General features: G+C 39.8%; 1 protein-coding gene and 1 pseudogene across 2 annotated transcripts in view; one reads left to right on the top strand and one right to left on the bottom strand.

Annotated features, from left to right (window-relative positions):
• EXOC6 (exocyst complex component 6) overlaps positions 1-21,069 on the top strand; it is a 1,799,203-nt gene that overhangs the window by 1,341,615 nt on the left and 436,519 nt on the right. The window lies entirely within an intron of this gene.
• Positions 16,150-16,268, bottom strand: LOC122789529 (annotated as a pseudogene).

Raw genomic sequence — 21,069 nt, 5'->3', positions numbered from 1 at the left:
CTGGATTTTGTAAACACAAACTCCCTGGGCTAGATTGTCAATACACCAACAAAGGGTGCAACCATACTGGATCTGTTCCTCACTAATGTGGGAGAGTGCTGCACACCCCCTAGTGTAATGTCTTCTCTGGTAAGGTCAGACCAAAAAATTATCTCCTTTGAAGTAAAAATAAAACCTGAAACCCCAGCTAACTCTGGAATATTCATGAGCTACTGTAAGGCTAACTTCCTACTATTAAGTGATAACCTGGCAAAATTTCATGCCCCCATAAACCTTGAGAACATTGCTGCCTACACAGAACTGTTCACAGAAACTCTATACAAGCATGTTAATAGCTGCATAGAGGCAGCTGTACCCATCAGGAAGAAGTGCAGAACTAACTCAAAAAACAAGCCACCCTGGTTGAATCACATCAGTAGGCTGTATAACAGAAGGAAGAAAATCATGGAAAAATTAGGTGCAGCACCCAGCAGGATAAAAGCACTATCATCAAACTAAAACATCTCAGAGGACAAATAAAGTATACCAAAGCCAAATTTAAGGTAATTGGCCTTCCGGTCCAACGACAACCACAAGGCATTCTTTAGCTCTGTCTGCAACTTCAAAGGCAATACGCAATTGTGTGCTGAACTCATTATAAATGAAGTCACGTATACTGAGCCAGAAGGTATAGTAAAACAACTGGCTGACAAATTCAGTTCCAGCTTTACTCCTCTCTCCCCATTAACCTTCCCTCAGGAAATACCATCAAATATAACTCCCCCTGCTATCACTTGGGAACAGGTCCTAAATGCTCCCTCTAAGGCCAAGAACACTGCATCCATGGGCCCAGACAGTATCACAGGGTGCCTTCTAAATAGCATGAAACATGATCTATCAGACCCTCTGGAATTGCTATTTAACTGTAGCCTCCAAACAGGCGTTGTACCTCTTGAATGGAGAACAGCAACAGTCATCCCTCTGCACAAAGATGGGCCATCTACAGACCCATAAGTCTCAGTAGTCTAATATGCAAAACCATGGAAAGAATTATCATGGAAATAATCATTAATGACATAGGAAACCTCCAGACACTGGATGTAACCCAGTTTGGTTTCATCAAGGGCAGGTCATGCCTACTTAACCTGGTGGAATTCTTTGAGAAGGTCACCAAAGCAATGGATGAGGGAAAAATGGTTCACACTGCCTACCTTGATCTGGCCAAGACATTTGACACAATACCTCACTCAAGCATTGTTGACAAACTTAAGTTAGGTACAAACCCTTATGTAACTTGGTGGGTGGTCAGCTGGCTCACAGACAGGCCCCGGGAAGTTAGAATTGGGGAGTCCACCTCTACAAAGAGGCCAGTCACAAGTGGAGTCCCTTAGGGATCAGTCCTGGAACCGCTCCTTTTTGGCATTTACTTCTGTGAAGTCATGGCCAATGTCAAGTGCCATCTGGCTGACTAAATTTGCAGATGATTGCAAATTAGGAGCTGTCATTGAATCATGTACTGACACAGATGTTCTCCAGGAAGGGCTAACATAGACAAGCAACTGGTGCCAGAGCCATGGACTAAAATAAAATGCCAAGAAATGCCTAATATCCTGTGGGAAATCATCCACCCCTGGTCGCTATCATTGAAGACACACCCCTAAGAGCTGCCGCAGTAGTCAGGGACTTGGACACACACACAGACAGTAATCTAGCCTTTGACCATCACATGTGTACAGTAGTGAGGAAATCATTTTATGTTGTGCAACTTCTAAACAAAGATATGGCATCTAGGTCCAAGGAAGTCATTGTTCCTCTTTATTTGGCATTCATCAGACTATCATTGCGTACAGTGGCCCCTTTGGTATGTACCTAAACATCCATATCCAACAATTGGAACATCCACAGAGGCTCCTCACTAAAAGAATACAGGGTGTAAGTAATATGTCCTATGCAGACCACTTCAGGGCTCGATCTTTGTATTCTGTCTCCTACAGGCTGTTGAGGGGAGATCTATGTCTGGCATACAAGGCATTGTTAGGCCTCACTCTGATGGACCTCCTGCATATCAGCAAAACAAACGGTATCAGAATTACGTATTCTAAAGACTTAAACCTTACCTGTGATATAAATAGGACCTGCTAGAGTTGCAGGTATGTATCCCAGAGACTACCCCTTCTCTGGAACAGGCTCTCCAGCAATGTGAAGCAGAGTTCCTCCCTAACCCAATTCAAGTGTAACTTGGATAATTGGATGGGGAACAGGAAATTCATCCCTGGTTTGACACCTATGTCTCTAATGGACACAGGCAGCCTGTAAATGGTTCATCTCCCAGGCCCCTGCTTGTTAATATTTCAACTCCTAAGCCCCTGCTTACAATTATCAAGGGCATGGCTAGGCTTAAAAAGGCCCTTGTGGTCATTAGCCTAGTAAACGACTATGAACAAGTGTGGTCCAACAGCAGACGCTAATAACTGTAGAGCCATTAGTCTCTCTAACCGCATATAGGTTCATAGGTGTGTACTAGGCTAATGGTCCTGGAGTCTTTACAAGCCTAGCCCATAGGATTACACTGACATCATGCCACCCGACCTTAGTTTCCAGTGCCTCTGTCTAGTAGACCCACTGGAGTGATCCCTGGGGTGAATTTTTTATTTCCCATCCACTCATCAAGAGTTCTCTTAAAGAGGGCCAGTGAGGTGCTCTGTTTGACATGTATGGGAAGTTTGTTCATAGGTTCACTCGAACCCACAATTCCTGGCTTAGGAGATAGAACACAAAGTTGTGTTTCATCACAGTGAGCTACTGAGGAACTATGTAAAGCTTTGAAACATATCTCAAACCTAATTTAATTTTGGCACTGGAAGTCTGTTCATCCTGGGCATTAATCAGTTTGGCTTTGTCAAAGGATGGTCCTGCCTCTTTAACCTCATTTACTTCATTAATTTCTTTGAAAAAGTGATAAAAGCAATGGGTGGTAGTTACACAGTACATCGGATGTATGTAGCCATGGTCAAGGCCTTTGACACGCTATTCCCCATAGAGGCGTTATTGGCAAACTTGCAAATCTGAACATAAGTCCGTATGTTTTGCAGTGGATATCTAACTGATTAGCTGACAGAGCCTATGCGATTAGAATCATGAGTGCCACTTCTAAAAATAATAAAGCTTAGTGTTGGGTCCCTTCCTGTTTGACATCAGTGTTCTTGGTGTATGATTTGGAAATGACTGTAAACTGGTAGTTGTTATTCAGTCTTTCACTCAATCACAGTTGCAGCAACATGGGTTAAGCCATGTTAACAACTGGTGCAAGGACAATGGTCTCAAATTAAAAGTGAAAAAAAAAATGAATATAGTTAATTTTGGTAAACAAAACACTTTCCCATACCATGTAGGTGGCACACCCCTCCAGTTAGGAACTGTCGTAGCAGAACTGTGGACTGTTGTCAATCATCCTCTATTTTGTGACTATCTTGTTTCTGTAGTTGTTGGCAAAGCCTTCTTTCTGGCTCATCTGATTTCCAAAGGCATCTCTTCTAGAACCAAAGCGTTCATAATTCCTGTTTTGCCCCTTTTAGTATGAATTTGTTTAAAAACATCACACAACTTGAGAGACCTGTCTGAGGTTTCAAACTAAAAATAGCGTTAAAGATCAGTGGCCTAAAAAAAATCTTAGTTATAAGGATAGATTGGCAGTCATCTCTCTATATTCAGTTTCTTTTAGACTCCTTTGTGGGGCTCTGTGTCTAGCATTTCAAGCCATAAAAGATCCAACAGTCTTTGACCTTTTATTCTTTCACAGAACAAATGGTTTCTTAAATACCTGGTAAAGGAACTAATTCTTTACAGCAGATAAATAGTATGCATTAGCATGATAGATTCATATCCCAACATGCCACTCTGCTCTAGGACAAACTTGCACTATATGTCAAGCAGAGAAGCACCCTTGTCACCTCCAAGGAAAACCTAGATAATTGAATGGACAGCCTCATATTTTCCCCTGGTCTGTCTTGTATTGTCTTCCTTGAGGCTGAAGAGAACTTTTAAATACTGGTATTGGCTAGGCTTGTAATGGTCTGCAGACTGATTGCCTAGTTCTTAACTATGAATTTGTGAACTAGCAGGAAAGCACTATACTGGCTCTGTCATCAGAGTAACACTCGCAGGTTATGACACCTGTTGATGGTCTCATTAAAGCCTTCATTGGCCATTCAAGTTGTTGCGTAGACTGGATGACAAAATTACCTTTCAGTCCTTCAGTAGTTTACCCAAACCCCACCCCCAACATGCCTTTACCTGCAGGTCAAGAATAACATCATTGTCTCTTATAGGTTCCTTTTGAAATTTCAAGGACAGCATTTGCTATCCCTGGAAAAGCAAGACAGAGAGTGAATCGCAAATATACTTATTTGTAAACACTTTATATATGTAATATATGTATGTTTTTATATGTATTGGGTGCATGTTCATTAGTCAAGAAAGGCAAATTATCAAGCACAAATGCTCAAACAGCATCTTATCAAACCAGAAACAAAAGGAAATAAACATCTGAGTTTTTGCAGGGAGACATGCCTCCCTGCACCTACACCTCCTCCTAATTATGTATGCCAGTTTAGAGATTGCACTACAGTGGGAAAAGGGTAAATTCCCCAATTATCACACAGAGCAAACAGCTGGCTAGTGCGATCAGCTGTTTTTCAGTAACACATGCTGTTTTTTCTTTTGGTATTTATAGTCTGTATTCCCCTTATTCCAAGTGTAATGATCCCTGCATTGAATATCTGTAAGGAGATATGGTGAGGGTGCATCTGCTTTAATGGCTTTGTGGAGATTTTCAGAATTCATTGTTTTCAGGCAATTGTAATTTGTTTTCTGTAGTTGTGGAGCTCTCATTTATGGGTCTCGCATTTACAGTAGGGAATTGTTCATTAAGCTGTGTGAAATGCACAGAAGATATTTTGTAATTGTGATCAGGAAATCATCCAGAAAATCCAAACTGACCTCAGACCTTAACCAACACCATCTAGATGATGCCTTTTTCCACCAACATGAAGGTGTTTTACACCTGTTGGAAGTGCTTAGTAGGCTGTTTCGTGGCAGAGGAATAATTTGCCTAGCTGACTAATCTCTGCTAGTAGTGTTTTGAGCTGGTGATTTGAGACTCAACCTAGGCTGCAAGTGGAGCTTGAAGATGGTGGGACTTCAGCTGTTTTCTTTTCAGGCATGGAAGATTCCATGAAGAAGAATGAGGCAGAAGAGAAGCATATCAAAGAGGGTGATGCTATATCCCATAAGGAGATAGGTATCCTCATTCCTTTAATTCCCATTTTATTTCTCCTCCTTCTTTGACACAGTAAAGAGACTATGAACTCCCCAGTCTCTTCTGAACATCTGACCACCACATTGTTAACACAGCAGAGTCAGCCAGACTTTGAAGTTTACTGGTATGGTGGACAAAAAGAAGGTTTAGATGACCCAGTATTTGACTTCCTGAAACCCTTTTAGTGGGTTGTTACCCATTCCTTCCACTTATCATTGCTGCCATGAAATCATCACAGAGGAAGCAGATTTGTGACAAGAAATAGGTTACTAGCTGAGCTCGTGTGTGTATTATCTGAGGGACATCCTGTGTTGGATCACTGTCTGGCTAATTCTTCTGAAAGTTGTACATGGTACTGTAGTAGTGCAAGTGTGAGAATGCACATCAGCTGCATGCTCCTCTTCATTCATTCATTCATGAGAAGTCAATGCAGATATCAGAGATTTGATTATGAGGCTGGCTTAGTGCTCTCTAGTGGATTCTTGTAGACTGAGTACTGAAAGACTTCTGACACATTTGTTCTAGAAGTTCTGAAGTTGCAGTAGCTTATGTGATTAACCTGTTAAAATAATGGAGTAATATATGTAATCTTGAAGTAAGTATTCCTCATATTGAACCTGGTGAAAATGCATAAGGAGTCTGAATTTTATGTGAAAAGGCAAAATAATGTATTGCCTATTTTGGTCAAGGATCTGATGTTGTCCATTTTCATTATATTCTCAACTGTTGGGTTCGAATGACTAAAGCTTGGGGCAACCAAAAAAACTCTCAAGCTCCTCCCTTGCCCACAATGCACCAACCCCTAACATACTCCAGATCTCGTTTGCCACTTTTCATGAAAAACACTTGGTCAACCTGAGCTCTCAAGCTTCAATTAAGATAAGTGCTTTTTCTTTTTTGTTTCACTTTTTTTGATGCATATAAATATATTTTTCCCTTACCATTTACACTGTGTAATTCTTTTTTTTTTTTTTTTTTTTTACCGTAGTTGGTATTTTCTTACAATGTATAATTGTTTTCTATTCTACACACTGGTGTAGTTCTTCATACCATTGCTAGTATTTCCCTTCCCCTTTCTCTTTCTTACATTAAAAAAAAAACTTTCATCCTTTTCTATTTTCTTTCACAAGTCGCCATGTCTGACAAAGGGCCTTTTGGCTTCTAGAAATATCAAAAGTGTGGACATAAATTACCACTTTCAGATGGTCATGTTTTTTTTTTTTTTTATTGTTTTGGTCCATACTATATTCAAGAATAATGTTTTGTATGCAAATTTTTCAATCCTAGGGCCATAGCAGATAGAAAAAAATAAGTTCATTTTAAAAGGATTGCTTCCATCTTCGTTCAGAGAGCCTATTTCTGGGGCTCAATCCCAAAGACTAAAACTAAGGGAGACTTTGTGTAAGTCTCCAAGACCGTCTGCTTCTTCGACTCCTTTGGAGCCATGGAAGAAAAAAACAAGACCAGATATGAAATCTGCTCAGATCCACTCTCCTTTGGATCTGACAAAAAATCTTCAGATCAAAGCTGTTCGGATCTGAAGATACTACTGAGAACAGGATATTCTCCCAACACTGGATCCAGTACTTCCTGGGGTTCACCTCTCCCTTTCTGGAGAGATGTCATTCATGGTCACTGTCCCTTGCCTCATCTCGTTCTTCCAGGAGTCTAACTGAGGAAGATGTGGACAGAATGATGAGATTCCTGTCAACGCAAACACAGATGGGTGTTCTTCCAGCTCCTACACTCTTGGGTCAGGAGCCCTTCCATCTGTTACATCACCATCTGCTCCTTCTCTGATCCCACTGGTTGTCCCTGGATACAAACCTTCCTGGTCTGTTTGGCTTGGATTTGAAAATACCCTTTTCTTCAGATCTGAAGACTTCTCTGAGCAAACTGGATCCGACTTCTTCGTATCCGGATAACTCTCGGAGCTGAAGCTGCCTTGTTGGGTCTGAGGTATTGGAGTCGACTCCGAGGTTTTCAGAGCTGTCTTTGCCTCTCGGAACTTTGGCATTGGATTGCTCGGCTCTAACTTCCACCTCGGGGGTGGGGTTTGCTCTTGGGGCAGAGGGAAGCAGTGGTCCAGAAGCCTGCCTTCTCGAAGCTGCTGTTTTCTCTGTCTCCAGCTCAGTCTACCTTCAAGGTAGTGAAGAGGATGTTTTCTGTTCTGATAGGACGGATGGATCCAGCTCCTTTGGATCACCAGTCTAGTCCCCGGATGTTTCTGTGCTTAGAGCCACATCATTCTATGCTGCAAGGACAGCCAGCTCAAGGCTTCCAGACCCTCCAACAGGGTCTTACAGTCTCTTCCAACACTTCACTGGAACATCTCACTGAGAAAGTCCCTGGGGAGAGGATGTGCAAGTGGGAAGCACTTGTACTCTCTGCAAGAGTCAGTTACTGAAGATAACTGATTACGATGAAGGAGAAGGGTCCCTGTGATTACCTCCGGAAGACGCCTCATTTGGAGACATTCTCAAGATCCTTAAGCAGAGAGGTGGTTGGTCCTCCAGCAACCCTTCACCAGAGGAATCAGTATTTCTGGAAGCTTTTGGATCTGACACATCTATTTTGTAGGTTACTCCACCTGCCAGTGAGCTCATTGATTTGGTCTCTAGGTGGGCATGGAAGGACCTGACTCAGTTGAGCCAATCCCTAAGAGGCCATTTCAGATTCTGGCTCCACTGGTAGGGAAGGAATTTTGGAGTAAGGTGGTGTCCATGGATGCTATGGTCATGGTGGCCACCAAGAAGGAGCTTGCCGAGCAAAGATCCTCTATCCATCCTCCTAACAGGGAGTATAGGGCTATGGACAGATTTGGGAAGGTTGTCTCTATGCCTTAGCAACCTTTGTCCTCAGGTCACTGAAATATTTCGCACATATTATGAGACTATAAAGGGATTTGATCAAGAAGCTTTCAAAATTCCCTTCATGGACCACTACTGCTGAGGCTCAGTCTTCTGTAGCCTCTCAGCTGGCTACCTTTCAATCTGTTTCAAATTCCTCAGTAAGGCTTATCTCGTATGCAGCCACGAGTGCCTCAAGGGTGGTGGGTTCAGGCATTTCAATCAGGAGGGATGCGCTTTGTGTGATTTTGCAGAGCCTTTCAAGTCCTCGTTCATTAGTGTTCCCTTTGACAGCAGTTTGTTTGACCAAAAAGTGAAGGACACACTCTCCAGTTGTGAAAAAGATGGAAAGACCCTCTTTGCAGTGGGCGTACATTTTGTCCACCCCTTAAAGATCCTTTTCTTGGAATGAGTGTTGTAGATGAAAAATGTGGTTCAGGAAGTCCTAGGGTCCTTTCCAGAATACATGTGGAGATAGTTCCCCCGGGGCAGGGGGGGGGGACTCAAATGGATGACAGTGCCCACACGGCAGGGAAGACCTGCAAAACCAAGGGTCCAGAAATTCTTTTCCTGACGGACCCTATCAGCGCTCCTGAAAGCAGCCCCAATTGTTCCATTATGGAGGCAATTGGGGGTCAACTATTCCTACACCAGAGAGCCTGGCTAGATTTAACAAGAGATACTTGGGTGCAGAGAATTTTTGCAGAGGCTGTACAATTCCATTTTCCCTTCCACATCCAACCTGATGTTCCATCCAGTCAGAGGAAATCAGTAGCACTAGAAATACAAAAGCTGCTAGAAAAAGAGAGTCATTCAAGAGGTCCCACCAGACCAGATAGAATCCAGAACTTACTCAAGATTCTTTTTAGTGCCAAAGAAAACAAGTGACTGGAGACCAATTTTGGATCTCAGTGACTTAAATAAATAAGCTTGACGTACAAAGTTTCAGATGGACACAGTTCATTTCTTTCTACCCTTTCTGGGCAAGGGCGACTGGTGTGCTCAGTAGATATTCAGGATGCATAATATCACATAAAATGAACAGATAATCTAGAAGGTATTTATGCTTCTGGCTGGAAGCCAGTCACCATCAGTTGAGAGTACTTCCCTTTAGCCTCACCACAGCCCCCCAGGTTGTTCACCAAATGCATGGTTGTGGTAGCGGTTCACTTGAGACTGCAGGGATTCCAAGGGTTTCCATATGTAGATGACTGGTTCATTACCGCCCTGACCATGCATCTACTAATAACAGCAAGGCATCAGGTGATCCTGACTTGTACTCATCTGGTGATAACCATAAATTAAAACATGTCACAGTTACAGCCAACTCAGTCCTTGCAATTCGTAGGAGCAGTGTTCAGCGCAGTTTCGCTGACAGCTTCTCTTCCTCTCTCAAGAGTACAAACTATCAGATTCCAGGTCAGGAAAATAATTTGCAGTACCAAAGTTTCATCACGCTAATTCTGCAAACCTTGGGGTCAGTGTCCATGGCCATCAGTTTAGTTCCTGTAGTGAGATATCATGTGAGAATTCTTTAATGGATGCTAGCAAGTCAAGTGGTCAGTTCTTTATCAACATATGTCGGCACAAATAAGAATCACTCAGGCATGCAAGAAATATCTTTGGTGGTGGATTCGATCAGATCAAGTTCTGCAAGGTTGTCCTTTCATTCTCCCTCAGCCCAAGGCCATAGTGACCACGAACCTTTCCCAGATTTGAGGGGGGGGGGCACTTCCTGGGGAAAACAGTCCAAGGCACTTGGTCCCCTGAAGAGGCCAACATTGCATGTCAATGTTCTGGAAATGAGAGCAGTGCTCTTAGCAATGCAGGCATTCCAAGACTCTTCCTTTTGGGACAGTTGCGATCCAGACAGACATAATGTCAGTAGTTTTATACATCAGCAAGCAGACGGGAACCAGATCTTATCCCTTATGTTGACAAGCACTCGGAGTGTGGCAATGAGCGATCTCATCCAACTGCTTTCTCATGGCAATGCACATTCCGGGGAAGTCCAGTGTGATAGCAGACAAATTGAGCAGGTCCATTCTTCTACCTCACAAGTGGTCTCTTAACATGAAAGTGACAGAAATGATTTTCCGTCAATGGGGCTAGCCTTGCTGTGATCTTTTTGCTTCTCCCCTAAACAATAAAAGCAGCAGCTACTTTGCCATAATCCCCCTCCAGGAGAATCACTGAGGGAGGTTCTGTTTCACAGTTGGCCCCCCGGTCTACGTTATGCTTACCCGCCAATTCCCCTAATTCCAAAATTCCTGCAGAAACCTGCAAGGTTGAAGAGCAAAGTCATCCTCATTGCACCTTACTGGCCTTGACAGATTTGGTTCCCCCTTACTATGGCCTCATCTACTTTACCAACCTTGGATTCTGGATCTGATTCCAGACCTCCTGTCTCATCCAACAGGTGTAATTCATCTGGATGTCTCAAACATCAAGCTAACAGTGTGTTTTCTCCAGTTTCATTAATAGCCACACAACTGATGCTGTCTTCCCCCATCTGTCATATTCTTTATCATCCCATAAGCCTTCTATAAGAAAACTTTACTTAAGTAAATGGAAACGGTTCATTTTTTGGACACAACAAAAACTCATTGATCCCTTCTCAGTTGTACTTGATTTCTTGGCAACAGTTTTTAAAAAGGGAGCCAGCTCCTCAACAATTAAAGTTCAGTCAGCAGCAGTCTCTAACTTTCATATTGGATTTGAGAATTCTTCTGTGGCCTTTTCTAAACTTTGTAAAGCTTTTTTGAGAGACATACTCCTGCTGATGGAAGGGGAAGTATGGCCAAGTGTATAGGAGGCGGGTTCAAATTGTTCTATCATGGTGTGGATGGCAGAAGAAATGGGGTAGGGGTTATCCTAACGGAACAGTATGCCAAGAGTGTTTTGGAGGTGAAGAGTGTGTCTGATAGAGTGATGTTTATGAAGCTTGAAATTGATGGTGTAATGATGAATGTTGTTAGTGCATATGCTCCACAAGTTGGGTGTGCGATGGATGAGAAAGAAAAATTTTGGAGTGAGTTGGATGAAGTGGTGGTGAGTGTACCCAAGGGTGAGAGACTAGTGATTGGAGCGGACTTCAATGGGCATGTTGGTGAAGTGAACAGAGGGGATGAGGAAGTGATGGGTAGGTATGGTGTTAAGGAGAGGAATGCAGAAGGTCAGATGATTGTGGATTTTGCGAAAAGGATGAACATGGCTGTGGTGAATACATATTTTAAGAAGAGGGAGGAGCATAGGGTGAGGTACAAGAGTGGAGGAAGATGCACACAGGTGGAGTATATCCTATATAGGAGGGCCAGTCTGAAGGAGATTGGAGACTGTAAAGTGGTGACTGGGGAAAGTGTAGTTAAGCAGCATAGAATGGTGGTCTGCAAGATAATGATGGTGATCAAGAAGTGGAGGAGGAGTGTGAAAGCAGTGCTAAGGATTAAATGGTTGAAATTAAAAAAGGGTGATTGTGAGGTGGAGTTCAGGGAAGAGTTAAGACAGGCACTAGGAGGCAATGAAGAGTTACCGAATAGCTGGGTAACTACAGCAGAGCTAGTAAGGGAGACTGCTAGGAAGGTGCTTGATGTGACATCTGGACAGAGGAAGGAGGAAAGGAGACATGGTGATGGAATGAGGAAGTACAGGAGAGTATACAGAGGAAGAGGCTGGCGAAGAAGAAGTGGGATTGTCAAAGAGATGAAGAAAGTAGACATGAGTATAAGGAGATAAGGCGCATGGCAAAGAGAGACGTGGCGAAGGCTAAGGATAAGGCATATAGAGAGTTGTATGAGAGATTGGACACTAAAGAGGGAGAAAAGGATCTGTACCGATTGGCTAGACAGAGGGACAGAGCTGGGAAAGATGTGCAGCAGGTAAGGGTGATAAAGGACAGTGAGGGAAACATACAAGCGAGGAGAGTGTGTTGAGTATATGGAAAGAGTACTTTGAGGGGCTGATGAATGAAGAAAATGAGAGAGAGAGAAGGTTGGATGATGTGGGGATAGTGAATCAGGAAGTGCAGCAGATTAGTAAGGACAGCTATGAAGAGGATGAAGAATGGAAAGGCTGTTGGCCCAGATGACATACCAGTGGAAGCATGGAAGTGCTTAGGAGAAATGGCAGTGGAATTTTTAACCAGATTGTTTAATGAAATTTTGGAAAGTCAGAGGATGCCTGAGGAGTGGAGAAAAAGTGTTTTGGTACCTATCTTTAAGAATAAGGGTGATGTGCAGAGCTGTAGTAACTACAGAGGGATAAAATTGATCAGTCACAGCTTGAAGTTATGGGAAAGAGTAGTGGAAGCTAGGTTAAGGGAGGTGATGATTAGTGATCAGCAGTATGGTTTCATGCCAGGAAAGAGCACTACAGATGCAGTATTTGCTCTGAGAGTGTTGGAGAAATACAGAGAAGGTCAGAAGGAGTTGCATTGTGTCTTTGTGGACTTAGAGAAAGCATATGATAGGGTGCCTAGTGAGGAGTTGTGGTATTGTATGAGGAAGTCGGGAGTGGCAGAGAAGTATGTAAGAGTGGTACAGGATATGTACAAGGGTAGTGTGACATTGGTGAGGACTGCGGTGGGAGTGACAAATACGTTTAAGGTGGAGGTGGGATTACATCAAGGATCAGCTCTGAGCCCTTTCTTATTTGCAGTGGTGATGGACAGGTTGACAGATGAGATTAGACAGGAGGCCCCGTGGACTATGATGTTTGCAGATGACATTGTGATATGTAGTGAGAGTAGGGACCAGGTTGAGGAGACCCTGGAGAGGTGGAGATGTGCTTTAGAGAGGAGAGGAATGAAGGTCAGCAGGGCTAAAACAGAATATATGTGTGTAAATGAGAGGGAGGGTAGAGGAATGGTGAGGATGCAGGGAGTAGAGTTGGTAAAGGTGGATGAGTTTAAGTACTTGGGATCAACAGTTCAGAGTAATGGTGAGTGTGGAAGAGAGGTGAAGAAGAAAGTACAGGCAGGGTGGAATGGGTGGAGAAGAGTGTCAGGAGTGATTTCTGACAGACGGTACCAATAAGAGTGAAAGGGAAGGTCTACAAGAGGGTAGTGAGACCAGCTATGTTATATGGGTTGGAGACGGTAGCATTGTCAAAAAGGCAGGAGTCAGAACTGGATGTGGCAGAGTTAAAGATGTTAAGATTTGCACTGGGTATGACTAGGATGGACAGGATTAGGAGTCGGTATATTAGAGGGTCAGCTCAGGTTGGACAGTTTGGAGATAAAGCAAGAGAGGCGAGATTGCGTTGGTTTGGACATGTGCTGAGGAGGGATGCTGGGTATATTGGGAACAGGATGCTAAGGATGGAGCTGCCAGGTAAGAGGAAAAGAGGAAGGCCTAAGATGAGGTTTATGGATGTGGTGAGAGAGGACATGCAGGCGGTTGGTGTGAAAGGGCATGATGCAGAGGACAGGAAGAAATGGAAACAGATGATCCGCTGTGGCGACCCCTAATGGGAACAGCCAAAAGAAGATGATGATGACTCCTGCTGAGTCCCCCTTGTAAAGATCCTACTCCACCATGGGATTTGAACTTGGTACTGCAGGCCTTAATTCATTCTCCCTTTGAACCACCAGCTAAATGTGATCTTAAGTTCCTCACCTGGAAAACTATCTTGCTAATGGCCATTACATCTGCTAGAAGAATTTCAGAACTTCAAGTATTGTCATCTAAGCCTCCCTACTTGATCTTTCATAAGGCTAGAGTCACATTATGTACCAATGCGTCTTTCCTTCCTAAGGTGGTGTCAGAATACAGTATCAGTCAATCCATTAATTTGCCAGTCTTCTTTTCTAAATTACCAAAGGTGAATATATGTTGCATTTATTGGATGTTCACAGACAGTTATGTTTTTAGTTACATAGGACAAAAGAAGTTAGGAAGACCGATCAATTATTTGTGTCTTTTGGAAATTTGAAATTGGCCCAACCAGCTCCAAAGGTAACTTTAGCCAGATAGCTGATGAATTTCATCTCATTTATGTATAACAAGTTGGTTATAACCGTGATAAAATCTCTTAAGAACCCACTCAACTAGGTCCATGGCAACTTTTTCAGTGTATGTGTCTAGAGCTTCCATGGACAATACATGTGCAGCTACAACTTGGGCAAACCCCCATGTCTTTATCACTCATTACAAACTGGGTCTGGTCTCAAGGGGAAGAGCAGCCTTTGGCTCAAGTGTTCTCAGAAATATCCTTCCTTAGAGTCCACTCGGGATTTTAGGCAGCTGAGGACACTTTTCCAACAGTTAATCATAGAATGAAAATTGACAACATCAGATAAAAAAGTTGTGTCCTTACCATCATTTTCTGTCTATATTCTCCATTTTCATTCTTCCTCGACTTCCTGCCCCCCAACCCTTATCACAGTAGACTTCTGGAAGAATGAGATAATATAAGGACATCACTGTCCTTAATGTTGAGCTCTAGATACAGTTTCCTCTGTAGAATATATATGTAACTATAACAATAAGAAAAGTAATGTCGTTCAGGGTACCCAATGAACAGCACTGTATTAAGTCGATACAAGTCCCAAAATATACCAGTGCAGTCACCATGGTTGTAATCATAAAAAGATTTTATTGAAAAATATAAAAGAAGAATGAGTGCTTTTGGGTGGCTTACACCCTTCTTCAGATTCACAAATGTCTGAACAAGCAAAAAATATTTATATAAATCCTGTCCAATCACATTTGTCTGTTGTAATTATCAACCAATAAAACCATATTACAATTCTAACCAATGAAAGTGCTAGAATGGAGTATGTAACCAATTAAAAGTAGTCATTTAACCTGTAGTATTATGCATACCGATAAAATACTCCACCTAAAAACTTATCATTGTTACTTAGAAAAATGTGTCGTAAACATACATATATAGAATGAATAAATAGATAGATGTATGTTTCCTATAATAACCTCTAAATTACAAAATAATGGATAAAAATAATCATTAAGAGTAGTAAATGTGAAGAACGTTCACAGAGCAATCATCAGGCTAATACCAGCCAGAAAGCCAATAAGATAGCATTGTAACAAACAATGAACAATGGTAAAAACTAGGTCTAGTCTGAATAAGTATAGCATGGAATGCAAACAACCAATGAAGTTGTTTAAATCTAAAAATACACCAGTGGGGTAGACCTCCAGTGTCATAACTCAAATCGAGATCTCGACTAATGAAGGACTAGGAGGCAAACAGCCAGTCATATTGTTTAAATATGTGTGTGAACCAATGGGATAGTCAGCCAGTGTCGTAACTCAAATCAGAATCTCAGCCAATGAAGGACTAGAGAACAAACAGCCAATCAGATGGTTTAAATGTAAAACTAGAACAGTAGAATAGCAAATGAAAAACAACAAAGTACCCAGCTTTATAAAAATAAATCACAATTGTAGTATTACAGATACAGATAAAATACTCCAACTAAAAACTTATCACTGTTACTTGGAAAAATGTGTCTAAGATGTATATAGAATGAATAAATGACTGTGTTTCCTATAATGACTTGTAAATCACAAAATAAAAAATACTCATTAAAAGTAACAAGTGTGAGGGACGTTCACAGACCAGTCATCAGGCTAATACCAACCGAAGAGCCAGTAAGATAACAGCATTGTGACAAACGGTAGACAATGGTAAAAAAACTGGGTCTGGCCTAAATAAGTATAACATGGAATGCAAACAACCAATCAAGTTGTTTAAGTCTGAGAATGGACCAATGGAGTAAACAGCAAGTGTCATAACTGAAATCAAGATCTTGACCAGTAAAGGACTAGGAAGTGAACAGCCAATCAAATTATTTAAATATGTGTATAGACCAATGGAATAGTCAGCCAATGTCATAGCTCAAATCAGAATCTCATCCAGTAAAGAATTAGGAAGCAAACAGCCAATCATATTGTTTAAATGTAAAAATAGGACAATAAGATAAATAGCAAATGAAAAACAGCAAAGTGCCCAGCTTTGTAAAAGTTAATCACAGCTAAACAGCAAATGCACCTGGTATTCCCAGGCGGTCTCCCATCCAAGTACTAACCAGGCCCAACCCTGCTTAGCTTCCAAAATCAGATGAAATCAGACGCATTCAGGGTAGTTTGGCCATTGGTGATTCAAATCTGAATCTCAACGAATAAACCAGCAGGAAGGAACAATATATAAAATTCTCCATGCAAACATCATGAATTTACCAAAAATTAAAACAAGTTGAATAGGCTTATTCAAAATCATCACCACTGATTGAAGTAGAACAATCCTAGAACACAAACATCTAGTAGCAAGATATAAAACAAAGTCAGGCAAAGTAAGACAAAGGTCAAGTGACATTAACTCATGGCGCTTGAGAACAAAAAGCTGAGCTGCCAATAGAATATGATGCCCAAAAAACGTCATGTGTAAAGTGAAGTTCAAAAATAAACATAATGATTGCCTGAAGCTAGCTCACTGATCTACCTCATTTCAGCCAATTCAGTCATAAGTGCTATATCACCACCTCTGATATTGCAAGTTATTGTTTGCAGACAAACCACCAGGCCTGAATTCTAATATATCTTTAAAACCAGCACTGAAGAAATGATGTATTAAATGAGAATCTTGCTATGTCTTATTACCGCTGATTGCTGTTCAAGTGCTAAACAGTGTATATTTTTTGCTACATATCATTACAATGTTTATTTTTGAACTTCACTTTAGATATGCCATTTTTTGGGCATCATATTCTACTGGTACTAAGGGCATTATTTACATTGCTATGTGTGTCAATTGTGGTGGTTTTTGCATAGGTAAATCTGAGAGAAATCACAGAAAGAGAATTTATGAACATCTTTACACTATAGCCAAAGCTAGCACAAATAATGTCCTTTACAAACATAGTCATGTATGTAAGGGTACTAGTAGATTTAAATTTGGTATTTTGGACATGATACTTATAAATTCTAGAGGAGGTTGGTAGGAATTAGACCTGGCGATCAGAGAAATACACTGGTAACTTAGGTTGAATGCCACAACTTCCCCTGGTTTAAATGAAAGTTGTACTGTTGTTCCATTTCTTTAAAAAAAGGCTTGCGTTTTATAAATCTTAAAAAAAATACAGTGGTAACTTAGGTTGAATGCCAGAACTTCCCCTGGTTTAAATGAAAGTTGTACTGTTGTTCCATTTCTTTAAAAAAAGGCTTGCATTTTATAAATCTTACCGTTTAACTTTATTTTTATGTTAACATTTTTTTAATTAACTGAATTAACAGTATTGAATGCATCATATGTATGTATATATATATATATATATATATTTTTTTTTTTTTTTTCAGTATAGAAGGGATTTATTGTGGTGTGGTTTCTTTAAGAATTTAATTGATTAATAGGTTGTACTATATTAAGACTTGATGCACTTTGTAGCATTGTGATTTTTTAATATTAAAGTGTGCCTTTTCCGTCAAAGCTCTACTATTTGCTACTTGGATACACAGTTTTCACTATTGGTTATTACTACTGTTTTCTTTGCCAGCAATTTGCTCAGGATGGCTGTTTTTACTTGATTAGTTCTTGGTGTCAGATGTTCTTTTGATACACTGCCTATGTTTTTTACAAGTGTGGTTTCGGCAGTGTGTTTTTGGGCTTTTGCCTGCATTATTTATTTGACTGGAGTCACTTTAGTGAATTATACTACTACGATGGAGCACAGTACCGTCGTATGTTCTTGACATCTGGTTGGTGATGCTGCTTCGGTATCAAAGAAAGTTAACAACAATAGTGTTGGAGAGCTTACACAACTTATTTCAATGCTCTCCCAACCAGTTACTGATAAGGAACAGCCTCGAGCGGCTACAAGCCACACAAAGGACCACGACGTTCAGAGAAGACAGACTAGCCAATCAAGGTGACTTTTCCTGTCTTCCTGGTTCTCTGAGTGAGTGTGAGAGACATAATGAAGACAGTGTACACAATGGAGATTTGTTTGGTTCGCACAAGGATAAAGACTTTAATTTCAGTGAACGGGCTCATAGGGATGTTACCTTTTCTACAAACACTACCTTTTCTTACCAGTGTGAACCTGCCAAAATATTCCAGACTAAGATATATGAGATGGAGAACAAGCTCATTAAAGTACGCACATTACAGTGTGACAGTTGCTATCTAAATGAGCGTATCAAAGCAAAAAGGGTCCCTAAAGGCTTATGTATTTATAAGTTTCCTAATGGACTTAAATTTGGGGACATTGAGACTGAAGAATTAACCCCCATTAAGTGATACTATGGTTAACTTTCTGATGGCCATTATGGAATTTATTTTAAATAATAATTATTTCACCTTTGAAGGAGAGTTTTGTAAACAAAAGGGGTAGCAATGGTGGGAGTTGTGCACCCATTTATACAAATTTAGTCCTGTGCAAATGGGAGAAGATGTATGTACTTAAATCTGACTTCCCTAAGGATTGGTTGATTTATTTCAGGTACCTGGATGATATCTTTATTCTATGGAAATCCCCATGTAAATTAGAAAAGTTTTTGGATTACCTGAACAATACCTGTGGAATATTTCAATTTACAGGAATCAAATCTGATACCAGCATTAATAACTTAAATGCAACTTTATTTAAAGACAAACCCAGTAATAGATTTGGTTCAAAGATCTTTAGAAAAGATACTTTTTCCAACAGTTACCTATACTACTGGAGTAACCACCCTGGATATTGTAAGAAAAATATTTTTAAAGGCCAAGTGGTTCCTGCAGCCAGAATGTGAACAGATTTTGACAGTTTCTTAACTGAAGTTAACATAATTTCAAGTATGTTTATAGAGAGAGGGTACCCTCACCATTATTTAATAAAAATAGCACAAGATGTTACTTCAGGATGGGGTATTGGGTACAAACCTCTATTAGGCATAGACAGTGGTTTGAGCTCTAATTAGGATAGTAACAGATGAAGCTCCAAATTTTTACAATAGTATGGTCTTACCCTTTGGCACGGGTAGTCAGAAAGTTAAAAACATAGTAACAAAAAATTGGGTTATTTTAAAGAGCAGTCCAGAAATACTTGATATTGTAGGACAAGCCCCTTGTTATGTTTACAAAACAGGAAAGAATTTAAAGTGGCTATTTGAACATGAGATGACGAATTATCAAATATCTGAAAGCAGAACAACTAAGTGTGGTGCATGTAAACAGTGCTCCTATATTTTGGAAGATCATGTCATCACTTTGAAACATGTAACCTTTAAAATTATACTTAAAAAGGGCAATTGTGGTACTAAGGGCATTATTTACATTCCTATGTGTGTCACTTGTGGTGGTTTTTACATAGGTAAAACTAAGAGAAATCTCAGAAAGAGAATTTATGAACATATTTACGCTATAGCCAAAGCCAACACATATATAATGCCCTTTACAAACATAGTCAGGTATGTAAGGGTACTTGTAGATCTAAATTTGGTATTTTGGACATAATACCTATAATCTCTAGAGGAGGTTGGTGGGAATTAGTCCTGGAGATCAGGAAAAATAGTGGCAGCTTAAGTTGAATGCCACAGCTTCCCCTGGTTTAAATGAAAGTTGTACTATTGTTCCATTTCTTAAAAAAAAGCTTGCATTTTATAAATCTTATCTTTTAACCTATTTTTTTATGTTACCATTTTTAAATTAACAGTATTAAATACATCAACGTTCACTTCATATGCATTTTTGGATATATTCAATATAGAAGGGATTTATTGTGGTGTGGTTTCTTTAAGAATTTAATTGATTAATAGGTTGTACTGTATTACGATTGATGCACTTTGTAGCATTTGTTCTGATGAAGTACCATTTGATTAACTGTAGGGACGAAAGCACTTCACTACGTGTATTTTTATGTGATTTTTTTAATATTAAAGTGTGCTTTTTCCATCAAAACTCGACTATTTGCTACTTGGATACTGTGTTTTCAGTATTGGTTATTGCTACTGTTTTCTTTGCCAGCAATTCGCTCAGGATGGCTGTTTTTACTTGATTAGTTCTTGGTGTCAGATGTTCTTGTAATACATTGCCTTTGTTTTTTACTAGTGCGCATTCCTAGTTTTTACCATTGTTCATTTTTACAATGCTGTTATCTTATTGGCTTTTTGGCTGGTATTAGGCTGATGATTGGTCTGTGAGCATTCTTCACATTTGTTACTCTTAATGATTATTTTTATCCTTTTTTTATGATTTAGAGGTTATTATATGAAGCACAGCTATTTATTCATTCTGTATATGTTTTGGACACACATTTTTTCTAAGTAAGAATGATAAGTTTTTAGTTGGAGCATTTTGTCTGTATGCATAATACTGCAGGTTAAATGACCTACTTTTAATTGGTTAAGTACTCCATTCTAGCACTTTTATTGGCTAGAATTTTAATATGTTTTTATTGGTTCATACTTACAACAGACAGATGTGATTGGACAGGATTTATATAAATATTTCTTGCTTGTTCAGACATTTTTGAATCAGAAGAAGGGTGGAAGACAACCAAAAGCACTCTTCTTTTATATTTTTCAATAAAATCGTTTTATGACTACAGCCATGGTGACTGCACTGGTATATTTTGGGACGTGTGTGTGTGTGTGTATATATATATATATATATATATATATATATATATATATATATATATATATATATATATATATATATATATATATGTATGTATATATATATATATATATATATATATATATATATATATATAAATGTGTGTGCGTGTCTGTGTGTCTGTATGTATAATATATATATTATATTATATTATATATATATATATATATATATATATATATATATATATATATATATAAAGACATACACATAGATAATTAGCACATCTACATATAATCAAAATCTGTCAACAGTTTACTAGTAGATGCAGTTGAATTTATGTATTTTGGAAAGTTTATATAT

This window comes from Protopterus annectens, chromosome 14.part0, assembly GCF_019279795.1.
Source record: "Protopterus annectens isolate FY-2018-M chromosome 14.part0, PAN1.0, whole genome shotgun sequence".
In the NCBI taxonomy this organism is placed as follows: domain Eukaryota; kingdom Metazoa; phylum Chordata; order Ceratodontiformes; family Protopteridae; genus Protopterus; species Protopterus annectens.
Note: the sequence above shows the minus strand (reverse complement) of the source record. Positions and strands in the feature narration are given on the sequence as shown.